Genomic DNA, 15,408 nt, shown 5'->3' with positions numbered 1-15,408 from the left:
ATGGGTGCGGTAGATTCTGCCGGGTTTGTTACCCCGGGGGGTTGATTAAGTTAATTTTTTTCACAGTACTACCTGCTTTGGGTTAGGTGCTTGGATGAGGGACGATTATAGCTGGCCAAATGGGCTGGTTTTTTCGGGCCGCCCCGTGAGCACGCCGGCACGGCCCGCCTTGGGCAAGGCACGGCACGGGCTAAACGGGCCGGGCCAGGCACGCGGCACGCCCTGGGTCGTGCCTGGGCCTAGAGGGTGGGCACGCAGGCTGGCACGGCACGGCCCGATTACGTTTTTTTATACATTTATATATGGCTCAACATGTAAAAATAGGCTAAAAAACGCTCAGTGCGTCGAATAACAGATTAAAAATATGCGGCCCACCGTGCTAAACGGGCCAACGTGCCGGCCCGTTTACTAACTGGCCGTGCCTGGGTCTGGGGGCGCAACACACGGGCCGGCACGGCACGGCCCGTATAGTAATCTTGCCCTGGCGGGCCATGCCAGGCCAGGCACGATTAGGATGGGCCGGGCTGTGCCGTGCCGGCCCGGCCCGTTTGGCCAGGTATGGGGACGATGCTTTGATGCCTTAAGGCACCTACCTTTGTTTCTATGACATGTGGGCACAACAAGTGGCTGACCCATATATTAGTGACCCAAAGGCAGGTGCCTTTAAGGCACCGAAGCTACGTCTTTGGATGAGTGACTCGTGAGACAGATGCCGGACGATGAGACAGAGCGCTGGCTTTGTTATGCTATAGGTTCGAGCTTATACCTGCTGCAATGAAAAGTTCTCTGCGACGACACTCAGGCAAAGCTGTTGACCTGAAGCCTAACTTCTACTCCCTCCGTTCCCAAATAATTGTCTTTCTAGCCATCTCAAATAGACTACAACATACGGATGTATGTAGACATGTTTTAGAGTGTAGATTCACTCATTTTGCTTCGTATGTAGTCACTTGTTGAAATCTGTAGAAAGACAATTATTTAGGAACGGAGGGAGTAGTTTAATCTCAGATTCCTGTTTCTTGGGGATGTAATAAGTAGCTACTTTAAAACTCTGCGTTGGGGTGCTGTGTCCCCCTGGAGAGATTCTTTTCTTTTTTAGTAAGACTGTTTCAAATTTCGCTTCACTGATAAAATGGGACGGGGAAACCCCTTTTCATTAAAAAAGAAAAAGGAAAATGTGAAGCAGAGAGAAGAAGAAGGGATTGTCGCATGGCTGATGGAAGGATGAGAATGCGCTGTGGATAAACGAGTTACGCCACAGCTAGCCAAGTCCACCATGATTAGTGGGGTGATTAGTGCAATTGTATATTTGATTGACATGTTCTACACGTTTGTATCACTACAAAAAAATGACAAACAACGTTGTTGAATTTTCAGATTTTCTCTGTGACGTTTGGTTGGATAACACGTTCTATTGGTAATTTTCTAAAAAAAAGTTTTGAAAAGACCTAAGGCCATGTCTTAAAATATCGCATGTCCTTACAGACACTCATATAGAAAAACATAATTACATTCAAATCCTTAGGGGTGCCAAATCTTCTTCCTATTGCATCTACCGGCGACGCGCCGTGAGCATAGCTCGATACATTGTAACTTGTGAGCTTTCTACTCGCTATTAGGGTATGTATAATCGACATCTAGCTGATTTTTAATTTTATATCTCTACTCCTAGAGAAGGAGTTTGCAGCGTCGCCTCCTGCGAGCGTCTTACACACGACTTTTCGCTCAAACGCAGCCAATTTAGGTCAGCTCATTTGACGCATGCGTGCATTAACTCAATCAAATCGCTATTCCCCCAAAACAATGTCATGCATTAACTCATTTAAGTCCAAACTTTCCTTGCCTTTCACTGCTCATGCTCGAATGATAAATCTTACCAAAATATCAACTATAACCAAAGTTGGCCGGCCCATTTGACGCGTGCGCGCGTTTTTTCAATGTTTCTTTTTTTTTTCATCTCTAAAGGGGAAGTTGGTAGGCAGGTATCCACCTTTTATTTTCGTCTTATTGGTTCAGTTTCGCCTCACCTCCCATCACCATCCCTCCACACTGATTTATTTCCTCCCATCTCACGTTGGTCTTTCCTCTCCACCTTCCACATACGTTTTTTTCATTTTCGATTTGGTTTTCCCTCTAAATCGTTCGACTCAAAACTCTATCCTCATCCAGTCAAATGCAACAAATCTCTCCCGAAGGAAAGAATCTGGATGAGATCTTAAACGCAATGTGTGGATCCATTAATCTTGACCACGCATATCCAAACCCCAATGCAGGAGATCTTCCAGCTGATGTACCAAATCATATCATCTTAATTAAGAAATAAAAGATCCTCTTAAAACAGAATTACAAATTAAGAAAACGTCTTAAATTAGAAAACAAATCAATCACATCAAAAAGGAAATAAACAAATTAGTCCATCAAAAAGGAAATAAATTGGCCATGTTAAAAAAACCAACACCCACAGAAAAAAAACAAAGCACGCAACTAGCGCACGCACAACCGCCCACCTCCACTTCCCTCGCCACGTCCACGCCTGCCGCTGCTAGCGCCAGCCAGTGGCTGCCACGAATGTGCTTCTTTGGGCGTGTTTGGTTGCCCGCATGCAGCCCAACTAGGCCCGCGCGAGATGTGCACGAGCTGTTTGGTTGCCTGGGCTGCATGCGGTTTGAGGCCCGCATGGACCTTAAAGCAGCCCGCAGCCTGGCCCGGCGGAAACTGCCGAATCGGCAGTTTCTTGCGAGCCTGGCCGGGCGCGGCCGCGTGCGAGGCAGTTGCACGCCTCGGGCAGCGCGGGAGACGGAGGCGACGTCTCATTACTCGCCCCCACTCTTCTGTCACCGCCCAGATGCATTGTTCCCACCGCTCCCTCTCTCTGCCTCACTGCCCCTCCCTGTCCTCTTCTCCGATGGCTCCGCCACGCCCACCGCCGCGCCGCCCTTTGACCCCCGTCGACTGGTTGGCTGGGCTCCAGAACTCGGGTCGCGACCTGGCGTCGGCACTGCGAGTGCCGTCCCCCATCTGCTGCTGGCCACCACGAGCACCGGCCAATGGTTAAAACTACCGGTTTACAGGCTAGGGTTCCAAAAAACTACCAAATTTTTAATTTTCTCAGAAAACTACCAGTCGAGTGGCCCTCTGTTTCAAAAAACACAAATCCGTGATGACTAGCGATTTGACCGGTTTGCTGACGGTTTGGGCCCACCTGTCAGCCCACGAGGCCACGTGCGCTCACAGCGCGGCCGTTGACGGCCGTTAGCCCGTGCGGTCTGGTCGGAACCAAAGCACGCGGTCACTCTCGCTCTTCCTCCCCCTCTCACTCTCACTCTCCCCCCGCTCTGACCTAGGTGGGAGATGGCGGCGAGCTTTTGAGCCAAGGCGTCACTGGCGACGAGGGCGGTGGACATTCAGAGGTTCAGGCATGGCTAGGCAGCTCTAGCTTCCCAACGCAGCGGTCGCCGCTGCCATCACCGCCCGAGGCTCAGGTGCATCCGGAGTGCTCAGATCCGAAAGTCCGCGTGGCTAGGGCAGTGGCGAAGTGCATCCACGCGGATCCAGATGGCGGCCACAGGTGGGCGTCCGCGTTTGGTTGAGTGAGGTAAGAAATTTCAGTACCATTTACAGTTTTAGTTGAGATTTGAAAGTTAGGGTTAGAAGATGATAGTTTTGGTTAGGAAAAAAGTACTTTAGTTAGGGTTAGAAGATAGTGCAGTATTTGGAATGAGCAGTGTAGTTGTTTGTGTTGGTGATGTTCAGTGATGTTCAGTGTAAGTGGTTGTATTAGACAGGCATGCTACTGCATTTAGGATAATGTTCAGTGCAGTTTCTCATTGTTTGAAGCTTCAGCTATTTGAAAAATAAATGTTTGTCAATTTAATCTCCTACAGCTTAGATGAAGAGATTTGGGAAATGGGGCTGCATTCCCAAGGAACAGATAATATGGAGAGAAAGTATTCAGTTTCTTCAGATATCAGTTATCTGACCATGTTAGCATTGGCTGAGTTGGAGGGTTATGGAATGGAGGCTTTCCTGACCTATGTAAAGGAAGAGGGAAAGGGCTTGGAGGGGGTGGAGGTCCTGGATAGTGAGGAGGCACTAGAGGAAATGCTAGACTTATTTGTTGATAAGAAGATTCTGAACATCATTGTCAGAAAGCCAACTGATCCAATCCCAGCAGATGTTAATATTGATCACAGGAAGCTTGAGGAACAGATTCCCATTAGTAATGTTGGTGAGCAAATTGTTTATAATGCTTCCTAAGAAGGTGTCCTGTATCCACTCCATAATAACACTTCGGCACCAGTAATCCCTGAGGAGCCCTATCTTAACACACAACATAGTTGTAATTTCAACAAGGGGAAAAATGTTGTGGAAGAAGAAGAAGATGTAGAAGTAGAACATGATGAAGATGGAGATGAAGATGAAGATGAAGATGAGATGGACAAATCTTCTTCGGATTTTGAGTTTTTTATGGGTGATTTCACAGGGCAGAAAGTATCATACAAGGCTTGGTCTAGGGGTGAAGATGAGGCTGGCACTGGGACAAGCCATTGTTAGGGAACGTAGTAATTTCAAAAAAATTCCTACGCACACGCAAGATCATGGTGATGCACAGCAACGAGAGGGGAGAGTGTGTCCACGTACCCTTGTAGACCGAAAGCGGAAGCGTTAGAACAATGCAGTTGATGTAGTCGTACGTCTTCACGGCCCGACCGATCAAGCACCGAAACTACGGCACCTCCGAGTTCTAGCACACATTCAGCTCAATGACGTCCCTCATATTCCGATCCAGCCGAGTGTCGAGGGAGAGTTCCGTCAGCACGACGGCGTGGTGACGATCTTGATGTTCTACCGTCGCAGGGCTTCGCCTAAGCACCGCCACAATATTATCAAGGAGGACTATGGTGGAGGGGGGCACCGCACACGGCTAAGAGATCAAGAGATCAATTTTTGTGTCTTAGAGGTACCCCCCGCCCCCGTATATAAAGGAGCAAGGGGGGAGGGGCGGCCGGCCTAGGAGGGGGCGCGCCATAGGGAGTCCTACTCCCACCGGGAGTAGGACTCCCTCCTTCCTTGTTGGACTAGGAGAGGGGAATGAAAGGGAGAGGAGGAGAAGGAAAGAGGGGGGCCGCCCCCCTTTGCCCTAAACCAATTCGGTTTGGGCCTTGGGGGGCACGCCCCACACTCCCCTTGCTGCCCTCTATTTCCACTAAGGCCCATGTAGGCCCATTAAGCTCCCGGGGGGTTCCGGTAACCTCCCGATACTCCGGTAAAATCCCGATTTCACCCGGAACACTTCTGATATCCAAATATAGGCTTCCAATATATCAATCTTCATGTCTCGGCCATTTAGAGACTCCTCGTCATGTCCGTAATCTCATCCGGGACTCCGAACAAACTTCGGTACATCAAAACTCATAAACCCATAATATAACTGTCATCGAAACCTTAAGCGTGCGGACCCTACGGGTTCGAGAACTATGTAGACATGACCTAGAACTGTTTCCGGTCAATAACCAATAGCGGAACCTGGATGCTCGTATTGGCTCCTACATATTCTACGAAGATCTTTATCGGTCAAACCGCATAACAACATACGTTGTTCCCTTTGTCATTGGTATGTTACTTGCCCGAGATTCGATCGTCGGTATCTCAATACCTAGTTCAATCTCGTTACCGGCAAGTCTCTTTACTCGTTACGTAATGCATCATTCCGTAACTAACTCATTAGCTACATTGCTTGCAAGGCTTATAGTGATGTGCATTACCGAGAGGGCCCAGAGATACCTCTCCGACAATCAGAGTGACAAATCCTAATCTCGAAATACGCCAACTCAACATGTACCTTCGGAGACACCTGTAGAGCTCCTTTATAATCACCCAGTTATGTTGTGACGTTTGGTAGCACACAAAGTGTTCCTCTGGTAAACGGGAGTTGCATAATCTCATAGTCATAGGAACATGTATAAGTCATGAAGAAAGCAATAGCAACATACTAAACGATCAAGTGCTAAGCTAACGGAATGGGTCAAGTCAATCACATCATTCTCTAATGATGTGATCCCGTTAATCAAATGACAACTCATGTCTATGGCTAGGAAACTTAACCATCTTTGATTCAACGAGCTAGTCAAGTAGAGGCATACTAGTGACACTCTGTTTGTCTATGTATTCACACATGTATCAAGTTTTCGGTTAATACAATTCTAGCATGAATAATAAACATTTATTATGAAATAAGGAAATAAATAATAACTTTATTATTGCCTCTAGGGCATATTTCCTTCAGCCATAAGCCTAGGGAAGAGGAAGATACTGCAGAGCACTATTGTGGAGCAAACTCAGAACTATTAGGGGTGATTTGGGTCTACTATGGTCTGTAATGACTGTACTTTATTTTGTTCCAGAGATATTCAGTCAGTTGAACTACTATGGTTTGTAATAACTACTATTTGGTCAGTTCAATCAGTCTTGATTATGTCAGTTAGTTCAGTCACTGTTGATTATGTCAGTTAGTTCAGTCACTATTGATTCTGACAGTGTTGATTTTGTCAGTGTTGATTCTGTCAGTTAATTCAGTCAGTGTTAATTCAGTCAGTTAATACAATCATTCAGAAGGGTAGCATATACACATAGATACATTCATACAGAGTAGCATCAAACACTAGTTATTATTACATAGATTATAGTAGATCTTACATAGAACACCAAGATAGTACCATAAAACTCTCTCAGATAGACTTACAGATAGAAAGATAGATAGCAAGGTAGATACATAGATTCATCAGTCATAACGCTCGAAGAAACGAACCCACTTGGCCCTAGTAGCTGGATGGGGAGCCATGACTGCCCTCACCCTTGCCCAGCTAATGATCTGCATGAATGTCCTTCCCCTGCCACCAGTAAAAACCAGCTCTAGTTCTTCATCATTGCATTTCTCCAGTACCTTGTCGGAGAGTCGGCGGTTGAACTCCTCTTCCTGCTCAACCTGGGCCGCCTCTAGTGCCCTCTGCCTACGCCTCCTCCTCCTCCTCTGTGCTGCTGCTGCTGCCCTAACCTCCACAGCCTCCCCCTCCTCCTCTGTGACATCTCCCATGTCAGGATCCATCTCTAGGGTTTCTTTTGGGTGGCGGCTGGTGGAGTCACTGGGAAAGGGTGGGGGGTGGGGAGGGGTTTATATTGACAGATGGATGGGGTAGGGTTTTAGTAGGCCTAGGGTTGCATTTGGTCAGCCACTAGTGGGCCACTAAGCCCAATTACCCACACAAATAATATATGTTGGCTAACAAATAACATATAGAAGATATAAGATCAATTTAAAAACTTAATAGCATAGAAGATCCATTTCCACTACTTAATAGAATAAGTGATCCATTACAACACTTAATAGCATAGGTGATCCATTACAACTTACTTAACAACATAGGTGATCCATTACAACACTTAATAGCATAGGTAATTCTGCACCAACTAAAGTTCAAATGCATGGCCAAACACTAGGTTAAACTTCACATTCCCCCAAAATGTACACCCATAATCACTTCAGACTGTGAGGCCACATCCTTATATAAAGGCCTTGGATGTACTTACTTCACCAACATATCACAGCAACTTCAAGACTCAAGGATGGCCTTGATTTGCTCTAACTTCTCCTTGCTGCCATAGCCATCTTTCAGCAGCTCAGCAACAACAAGCTCAAGCTTGTCCTTCTCCTTCTTAAGAACATCTCTGTCAACTTGAACATCCTTCATAGCCTTCCTGGTGTTCTTGATGATATCATCTTGGCTCTGGAAAATGCACCTCTGCTCTTTTCCAAGTTTGAGCTTTTCCATCTGCACCTCCAACATAGCTTTCTCCTCTAGCTCCTTCTTCTTCTTCTTCTTCTCAAGTTCTTCCTCCTCCACTTGTTTCTGGTACACCTTCTTGTCCACCCTACCATCCTGCCAATCAAACATCTTGGGTACATCATCAACAAGCTTGGTGTACTCAATGCAAAGCTTGTCATTTTCAGTCCTAAGCTTGGCCAACTCCCTTTCATGCTCACTCTTAAGCTTAGCCAACTCATTCTCAAACTTCTCCTTGTCAAGTACCCTTCCACAGTTCTGCTCATGGAACATTTCCCATAGCTTGCACAAACATCTCTGAAGAACAGTAGGCCAAGGCCCATCAACCCACTCTACACCACCACAATTCACACCATTTTCCTGCATTTGTAAATGTGATGAGTTATTACAAGTGGACTAGTAACAAAAATACATATGTGGCTGTCATATCAAACAAACTACTGTGTCATATCAAACATCAGTGAACATCCTTGGCAGAAAAGTTAATCGACATCTAACCTGCACTGGGCAGCCATAGAAACGCCTTCCTGTTACAGGCCCTTCAAAATCAACACGCTTAATAGGCCTCAGTTGGTGCAGAATGCACTTGGGATGAGCAAGCTCAAGTTGGACACGGAAAAGGGGCTCCACAGTGGTGTCTGGTTCCTCCTGCAACCAAAATAACCAACAAACACTCGTTTCAATCTGAACTCTATACCAGAATCAACTTGCATTGTTAATTTAACATGAACAGTAAAAAAACCCCAAATCAGCATGAACCCTAACACTGTACAGAGATGAACCCTAGGTTTCCTCAATGCTACAATCAAAACCCACCCTCACTAATCAAGAACAATATCACACACACAACAACAACACTACATTCAGCCAAATCCATGGAGGTATCCTAGGCCTACTAGCACCTAACCGTAACCCTAGGTGTGGCAAAGAACTTACCATAAGTCCCAGGTCCATGCTGACGACCTCGCACTACTCCTCCGAGCTTGTTTCCTCGTCGTTCCAGGAAGGCATTGCGGCAAGGAGGTCGACAACGACCGGCCTCGAAGACGGCGAGCGATAGCGAGCTCGTACTGGAGCAGGGGAGTGAGAGCATGGGAGTGAGAGCAGGGAAGTGAGCGAGCAGGTGCACCCGCCCGACCGAGGGGGTTTATTTACCCCAGTTCCGACCGGGCTGGTCGGCTAACGGCCGTCAGCGGCCGCGCCGTTAGCGCACGTGGCCTCGTGGGCTGACAGGTGGGCCCAATCCGTCAGCAAAACGGTTAAATCGCTAGTCGCCGCGGGTTTGTGTTTTTTGAAATAGCGGACCGCTCGACTGGTAGTTTTCTGAGAAAATTAAAAACTTGGTAAACCCTAGCCTGTAAACCGGTAGTTTTATGCTATTTACTCTCCTCAGCAGGATGACAAAAATGGCGAGGCGTGCGGGTTGGCGACTGGCCGGTGGCAGTGGCACCGCGAGCGAGGAAGACGGCGACGGGGATGATGGCAGGAGTGGAGATGCGCTGGCGAGATCCTTTTTGGCGACGAGTGGATGAGAGTGACGGATCTATGGAAGATTCTACTCGCCGATGGGTGCGGTAGATTCTGTCGGGTTTGTTACCCGGGGGGGGGGGTGATTAAGTTAATTGTTTTTACAGTACCTGCTTTGGGTTAGGTGCTTGGATGAGTGACTCGTGAGGCAGATGCCAGACGATGAGACCAAGCGCTGGCTTTGTTATGCTATAGGTTCGAGCTCAAAAATATCAGGCCACGGCTTGGCAAAAGTTGGTTCAGAACTCGGAGACTATTTACGAAACACAATAAGAAAATGTGAAAGTTAGTTTCATAAAAAATGTGAAAGTTATCTGCCCACAAAAATTTCATGTATTCCTGTGGTTGTGTGTCATAACAAAATCCTTACCCGAGATAATTTAGCTAAAAGGAGACCTGTGGAAGATTTGTCCTGCTTATTTTGTAGTGAAAATGAAACTGTCCAACATTTGTTGTTTGAATGTGTGGTTGCAAAACAGATTTGGGATTTTACTTCTGAATGTTTTGATCGTCCATGCATTTCTAGCTTTGATGATATTTGTGCCTTATGGCAGAACAATAAGACTGATGCTATGCTTAACCTGCTAGTGGCTGCCTCCTTGTGGAGCATTTGGAAACTAAGGAACAACTTATGTTTTCACGGGCGTGCCTGAAGAGATGCCAAATGTGTCCTATCAAAACTAAGCATATATCTGTTGCAATGGAAAGTTCTCTGCGACGACACTCAGGCAAAGTTGTTGCAGTGATGCATTCGCCTTCTGGACAGACGCCGTGGAGAACTGCTGAGGATTGCGTGGATGTGAGCGTGAAGAACAGGAAGATGGAGCCTAACCTGAAGCCTAACTTCTAGTTTAATCTCAGATTCCTGTTTCTTGGGGATGTAATAAGTAGCTACTTTAGAACTCTGCGTTGGGGTGCTGTGTCCTCCTGGAGAGATTCTTTTCTTTTTCAGTAAGACTGTTTCGGATTTCGCTTCATTAATAAAATGGGACAGGGAAACCCCTTTTCATCAAAAAAAAAGAAAAAAGAAAATGTGAAGCAGAGAGAAGAAGGGATTGTCGCATGGCTGATGGAAGGATGAGAATGCGTTGCGGATAAACGAGTTACGCCACAGCTAGCCAAGTCCACCATGCAATTGTATATTTGATTGACACTAGTAAATGTGCACGTGCAACGCACGTCTCAACCAATGCACATGAAATTCATGTGATAGTTCATATGCTGGAAAATTCAGAAAATAGAAGGAACGATTATGAAGAAACCATTGAGCAACAATACGTAATATTGATGCACAACACCAACTCAAATTGCCTCTCCAAGTTTTGAAGTGAAAGCACAAGTATGTATATAAAGATTTTTCCGGAAATAGCATAGTGCACAGAAATATATCGAAAAAAATGTTGCAAGGGGCATACCATTGTTTTAGCCATGAAAGGAACCAACAAAGAAATCAAAATACGTAACAATGTTTGGCACAACTGTACTCTCATTTTAAGCTTGTGGGGCTACAACAAATGTCGCCTGAAAGCATTGTTCGGACGTCCAACTCATATTTCTCTGGCCCCATGAACTCTTTCACCCAACTTCGGCCAAGCCATGCAGCGGGGAAGGATCCATTGACGTTGTCGGAACTACATCTAGATTATTCTTCCTCATCAGTATTATGATAAACAATTTACAACAACAATGACTATATAACGGAACAAATATGTACAATGATAGTACAGAATCTAAAATAAGGACCATTGATCAGATGTTGGAGCATCAACATTGATAGAAAAAGCAAATCCATGCATGTCACAACATGCTACTTACATTTCCCATGTCATGGATACAATCTTAATATCTCAAAAAAGATTATAGATAGATTAGAATTGGGAAATGAGGTGATCCAGAAATTGGATATTTCACTGGCTGAGGGCAATCTCCATTAGTACAAAATCAGTATACTCAACTTGTATGAAAGAACTATAATACTTGTTGTATGAGTCCAATTAGGAGTGGTCAGAAATTAGGAGAAGCTTCCTAGCAATTTGAATGCAGATTTGAGGCTTGGCATTTTTGATGGCTGAGTAAAAAAACATTTGAAACAAGGCAAAAGACTTGCCATTTTCATTGATTAAGAAGAGAATTGCACGGTTAATTGACGGAAAACTGGGCTAAAACCGATACATCCCAACCCATATGACATGGGCACCACCGGTCAACCTGGCCGCCGACATGGCACACAGAGCTGCAAAGAAGAAAGACATCCGTAGAGGAGTAGCAATATATCCAGCGGGCGGGCGAAGTGGTGAGGGTGTCGGCAATATACCAGCAGAGCTATAGTGTGAGATTTATGGCTACGATGATTCAGACTAAATTTTCTTCTCATATTATTTTTTACTTGGGCACGTTCAGTTTTCTGGTTAATTCACTACCCCTAAATGCTCCGGCAAATTATCATAAGCAGAAAACATGTACTTCCTCCGTTCCTAAATGCAAGTCTTTTTAAAGATTCCAATATGATATACAGAGCAAAATGAGTGAATCTACACTTTAAAATACATCTATATAAATCCGTATGTAGTTCATATTGACATCTCTAAAAAGACATATTTAGGGACAGGGGGAGTATATCTGTAAGCAAGTTGTAAAAGAAAAAAAAACATAGTCATATCATTTCAAAGAATGTTACATGCCAATAGGTTATAATTTTGCTATTGTCATCAAATGCATATCATCAATGTCAGTACAGTCAAATATAATGGCATGTCAACCCGGAATATACAAGGTCAATCATATAGATGCAACAGTGCAAGAAGAGTTACTAATCATTGCATTCTAGTGGTTGCATTGAGCAGCAATACTCATTATGTACAAACAATACAACATAGGAAGAGTGAGATGATATAACTAATAAAGTTCAAAGAATGTACTGCTGACAAAGATCCTTTACTTGATAAAGGCAGTAGTCGCTTGAGAAGTAGTCCTTCCTGATAAAGATGATCTGCGAATGATCCATCTGCATGTACATATTTTTAACACGCGCCGATCTGCAAATCTATGTGAGTAAGCTTGTGCCAATTTATTTTGTAGGAGTTGTGGGCAGCCCAAGTGCCTGGGAGAGCGCTGCCACTGTTGTACTCCCTCCGTTCCAAAATAGATGACCCAACTTTGTACTAAAGTTAGTATAAAGTTGAGTCATCTATTTTGGAACGGAGGGAGTAGCACTTTCCGGCTTGCCGGCGTGGTGTAGAAGGCTGAAGGATGTATGGCTGCACTGAATCAGGAGGAAGTTTCAGTGTCTTGTGCATTTCGTACCAGTTTTCAGATCCACGTCGGGGCCTTGTTGGGGTTTTGCACTCACATATTATGAGTCCAACATCAGCTCACATCAGAGAAAATTCAGTTGAGCATGATCATTAATTTCTTTTTACATTGTTAAGTAGTACGATCATTACTTAGTCATAGTGTTTCATTACAAAGACTTCCAGATGTTGTCGCTTGCCAAAAGGAAGATATCGTGTCTTTACCACAATAGAATCTGAATAATTTATTCCAGTTCAGCATAGGATTTTCTATCATGTTATTTGTGAAACACAACCTAATAAGAACTAAAAGCATAGGACTCTGTCATGTTATTTGTGAAACACAAAGGAATATGTTCCAAACCTGAAAGTTGGATGGGCCGGAGTTCCTTTGCTGAATCTAGTGTAGGCGTAGTGATGTGGTGTCACGTTGCTGCGTCCAGGCCATGGTGTCCGCGTGAGGAGTGTGGCGGCCATCACGGCAGCGTTGGGTCAGTAAAGTCCTGGAATAGAGTGTGACACCGCGTTTCAGGCAATGGGTCTATGTGAGGGATGATGAAGCAACAATACAAATACTAATCGACATATAGTACATCTATTTTCACTAATGTGATGGCACAACCCAGAGCCTACATGTGTCTCAATTCTGAAAATTGTGAAGTGTGTAATCAGAACACTATTTCAGTTTGGTAGGGCGATCCAAACAGTGTACCCCCATCCATCCATTGTTAAATGATTGTTTGCTCATGAAGACCTGAGCATCGAGAAAGAAGACTAATTGGAGACCATGGAGCTGATCTTATACTTGAATAGTGAGTGCCTGACTATCATGGCTATCTCTATTTACGGATGTTTAAAGGGATTGGATACATCAGAGCGTCTTGAAGCAAACACAAGAGAGTGTCATACTCATAAATTTTCAAGAATGCGGGATCGATAAAATTGGTGTGCCATGTTATTTCTAGGGAATAAATCCCTGAGCTTTTGGGACAAAAAATCAGTTTAAAAAGGGGTGATGCCAGCAAGCTTATGTGACCTTCTCGGTCTAGATTCTGTGCTCAAACCTGCTGATGCACTTAGATGTTAGAAAGAGAGATTGGATGCAGAGGGCGTGATGGGTCGTACCGCGGCGACGCCTTGCTGCAAGTCTGGATTTAATAGGCGTATTCATGAAGATGCAGCGTGTAGGGTGGCCGCTGACGCATACACATACGCGCGGATGCTCCACGCTGCGGCTGCGCAGCCGGGAGCCGCATCGCCGTGGGCGGAGGGGTGGGCCATGCACGCACTCGCCGGCGTGGACTGCTGCCTTGTCCGGTTGGACGCCTAGCTCAGCCTGGTCGAGCTCCTCGTTCCAGCGCTGGACGCCGGACGTCGTCCTGGCCGTCGTCGGTCCGGCGGACATGGCGTGGTGGGTTGGCGTCGGGGATAGCCGGAGAGAAGAGTTGTGGCCTTCATCTGCAGCCGTATGCTGGCGGCGGCGGCGATCTAATAACCCTGGATCCAGCCCTAGGGTACGATGGACATGGAATAGGGAGGAGCGGTATGTGGTCTTTACAATCGCTGGGATAGGAGCTGATTACGCTTTCATGGAACACGTATTAGGCGGACGAATCTTTGGCAGAGTATACGTCGGGCGGACTGTAATTGCTAATTGCTAACCTCATATTAATCTAGGCTGTTAGATCTAATTTGGTGGGATAATCAGACGGTAATAATCAACCGGTGTACATTTAACGGGGTGTCTCTAAGAAAAAAGATGTTTACTTGTTTAATAGTAGTAGAGATGTTCTACACGTTTGTATCACTACAAAAACGACAAACAACGCTGTTGAATTTTCAGGTTTTCTCTGTGACGTTTGGTTGGATAACACGTTTTACTGGTAATTTTCTAAAATAAAATTTGAAAAGATCTAAGGCCATGTCTTAAAATATCACATGTCCTTACAAACACTCATACAAAAAACAGAATTACATTCAAATCCTTAGGGGTGCCAAATCTTCTTCCTATTGCATCTATCGGCAACGCGCCGTGAGCATTGCTCGATACATTGTAACTTGTGAGCTTTCTACTTGCTATTAGAGTGTGTATAATCGACATCTAGCTGATTTTTAATTTTATATCTCTACTCCTAGAGAAGGAGTTTGTAGCGTCGCCTCCCAAGCATCTTACACACGACTTTTCGCTCAAACACAACCAATTTAGGTCAGCTTATTTGACGCATACGTGCATTAACTCAATCAAATCGCTACTTTTCCAAAACAACGTCATGCATTAACTCATTTAAGTCCAAACTTTCCTTGCCTTTCACTGCTCATACTTGAATAATAAATCTTACCATATCAACTATAACCAAAGTTGGCCGGCCCATTTGACGCGTGCGCGCGTTTTTTCAATGTTTCTTTTTTTTTGTTTCATCTCTAAAGGGGAAGTTGGTAGGCAGGTATCTACCTTTTATTTTCGTTTTATTGGTTCAGTTTCGCCTCACCTCCCATCACCATCCCTTCACACTGGTTTATTTTTTCCCATCTCACGCTGGTCTTTCCTCTCCACCTTCCACATACGTTTTTTCTTTTTCGATTTGGTTTTCCCTCTAAATCGTTCGGCACGAAACTCTATCCTCATCCAGTCAAATGCAACAAATCTCTCCCGAGGGAAAGCATCCGTATGAGATCTTGACCGCAACTCCTAAAGGGGAGTTGTTAGGCCGGTATCCACGGTTTATTTTTATCTCACCGGTTTAGTTTCG

At 45.1% G+C, this 15,408-nt stretch overlaps 1 long non-coding RNA gene across 1 annotated transcript; it reads right to left on the bottom strand.

Moving 5' to 3' along the window:
• Window positions 1-10,754: 10,754 nt before the first annotated feature.
• Window positions 10,755-14,243, bottom strand: LOC123136795 (uncharacterized). The gene is made up of 2 exons (XR_006467286.1): window positions 13,784-14,243; window positions 10,755-13,161 (listed from the first exon to the last, which is right to left on the bottom strand). It is a non-coding gene; the product is annotated as an uncharacterized lncRNA (long non-coding RNA).
• Between the last annotated feature and the right edge of the window lie 1,165 nt (window positions 14,244-15,408).

This window comes from Triticum aestivum, chromosome 6B, assembly GCF_018294505.1.
Source record: "Triticum aestivum cultivar Chinese Spring chromosome 6B, IWGSC CS RefSeq v2.1, whole genome shotgun sequence".
NCBI lineage: Eukaryota > Viridiplantae > Streptophyta > Magnoliopsida > Poales > Poaceae > Triticum > Triticum aestivum.
The sequence above is the reverse complement of the archived record's forward strand: the minus strand, read 5'-3'. Positions and strand labels throughout refer to the sequence as shown.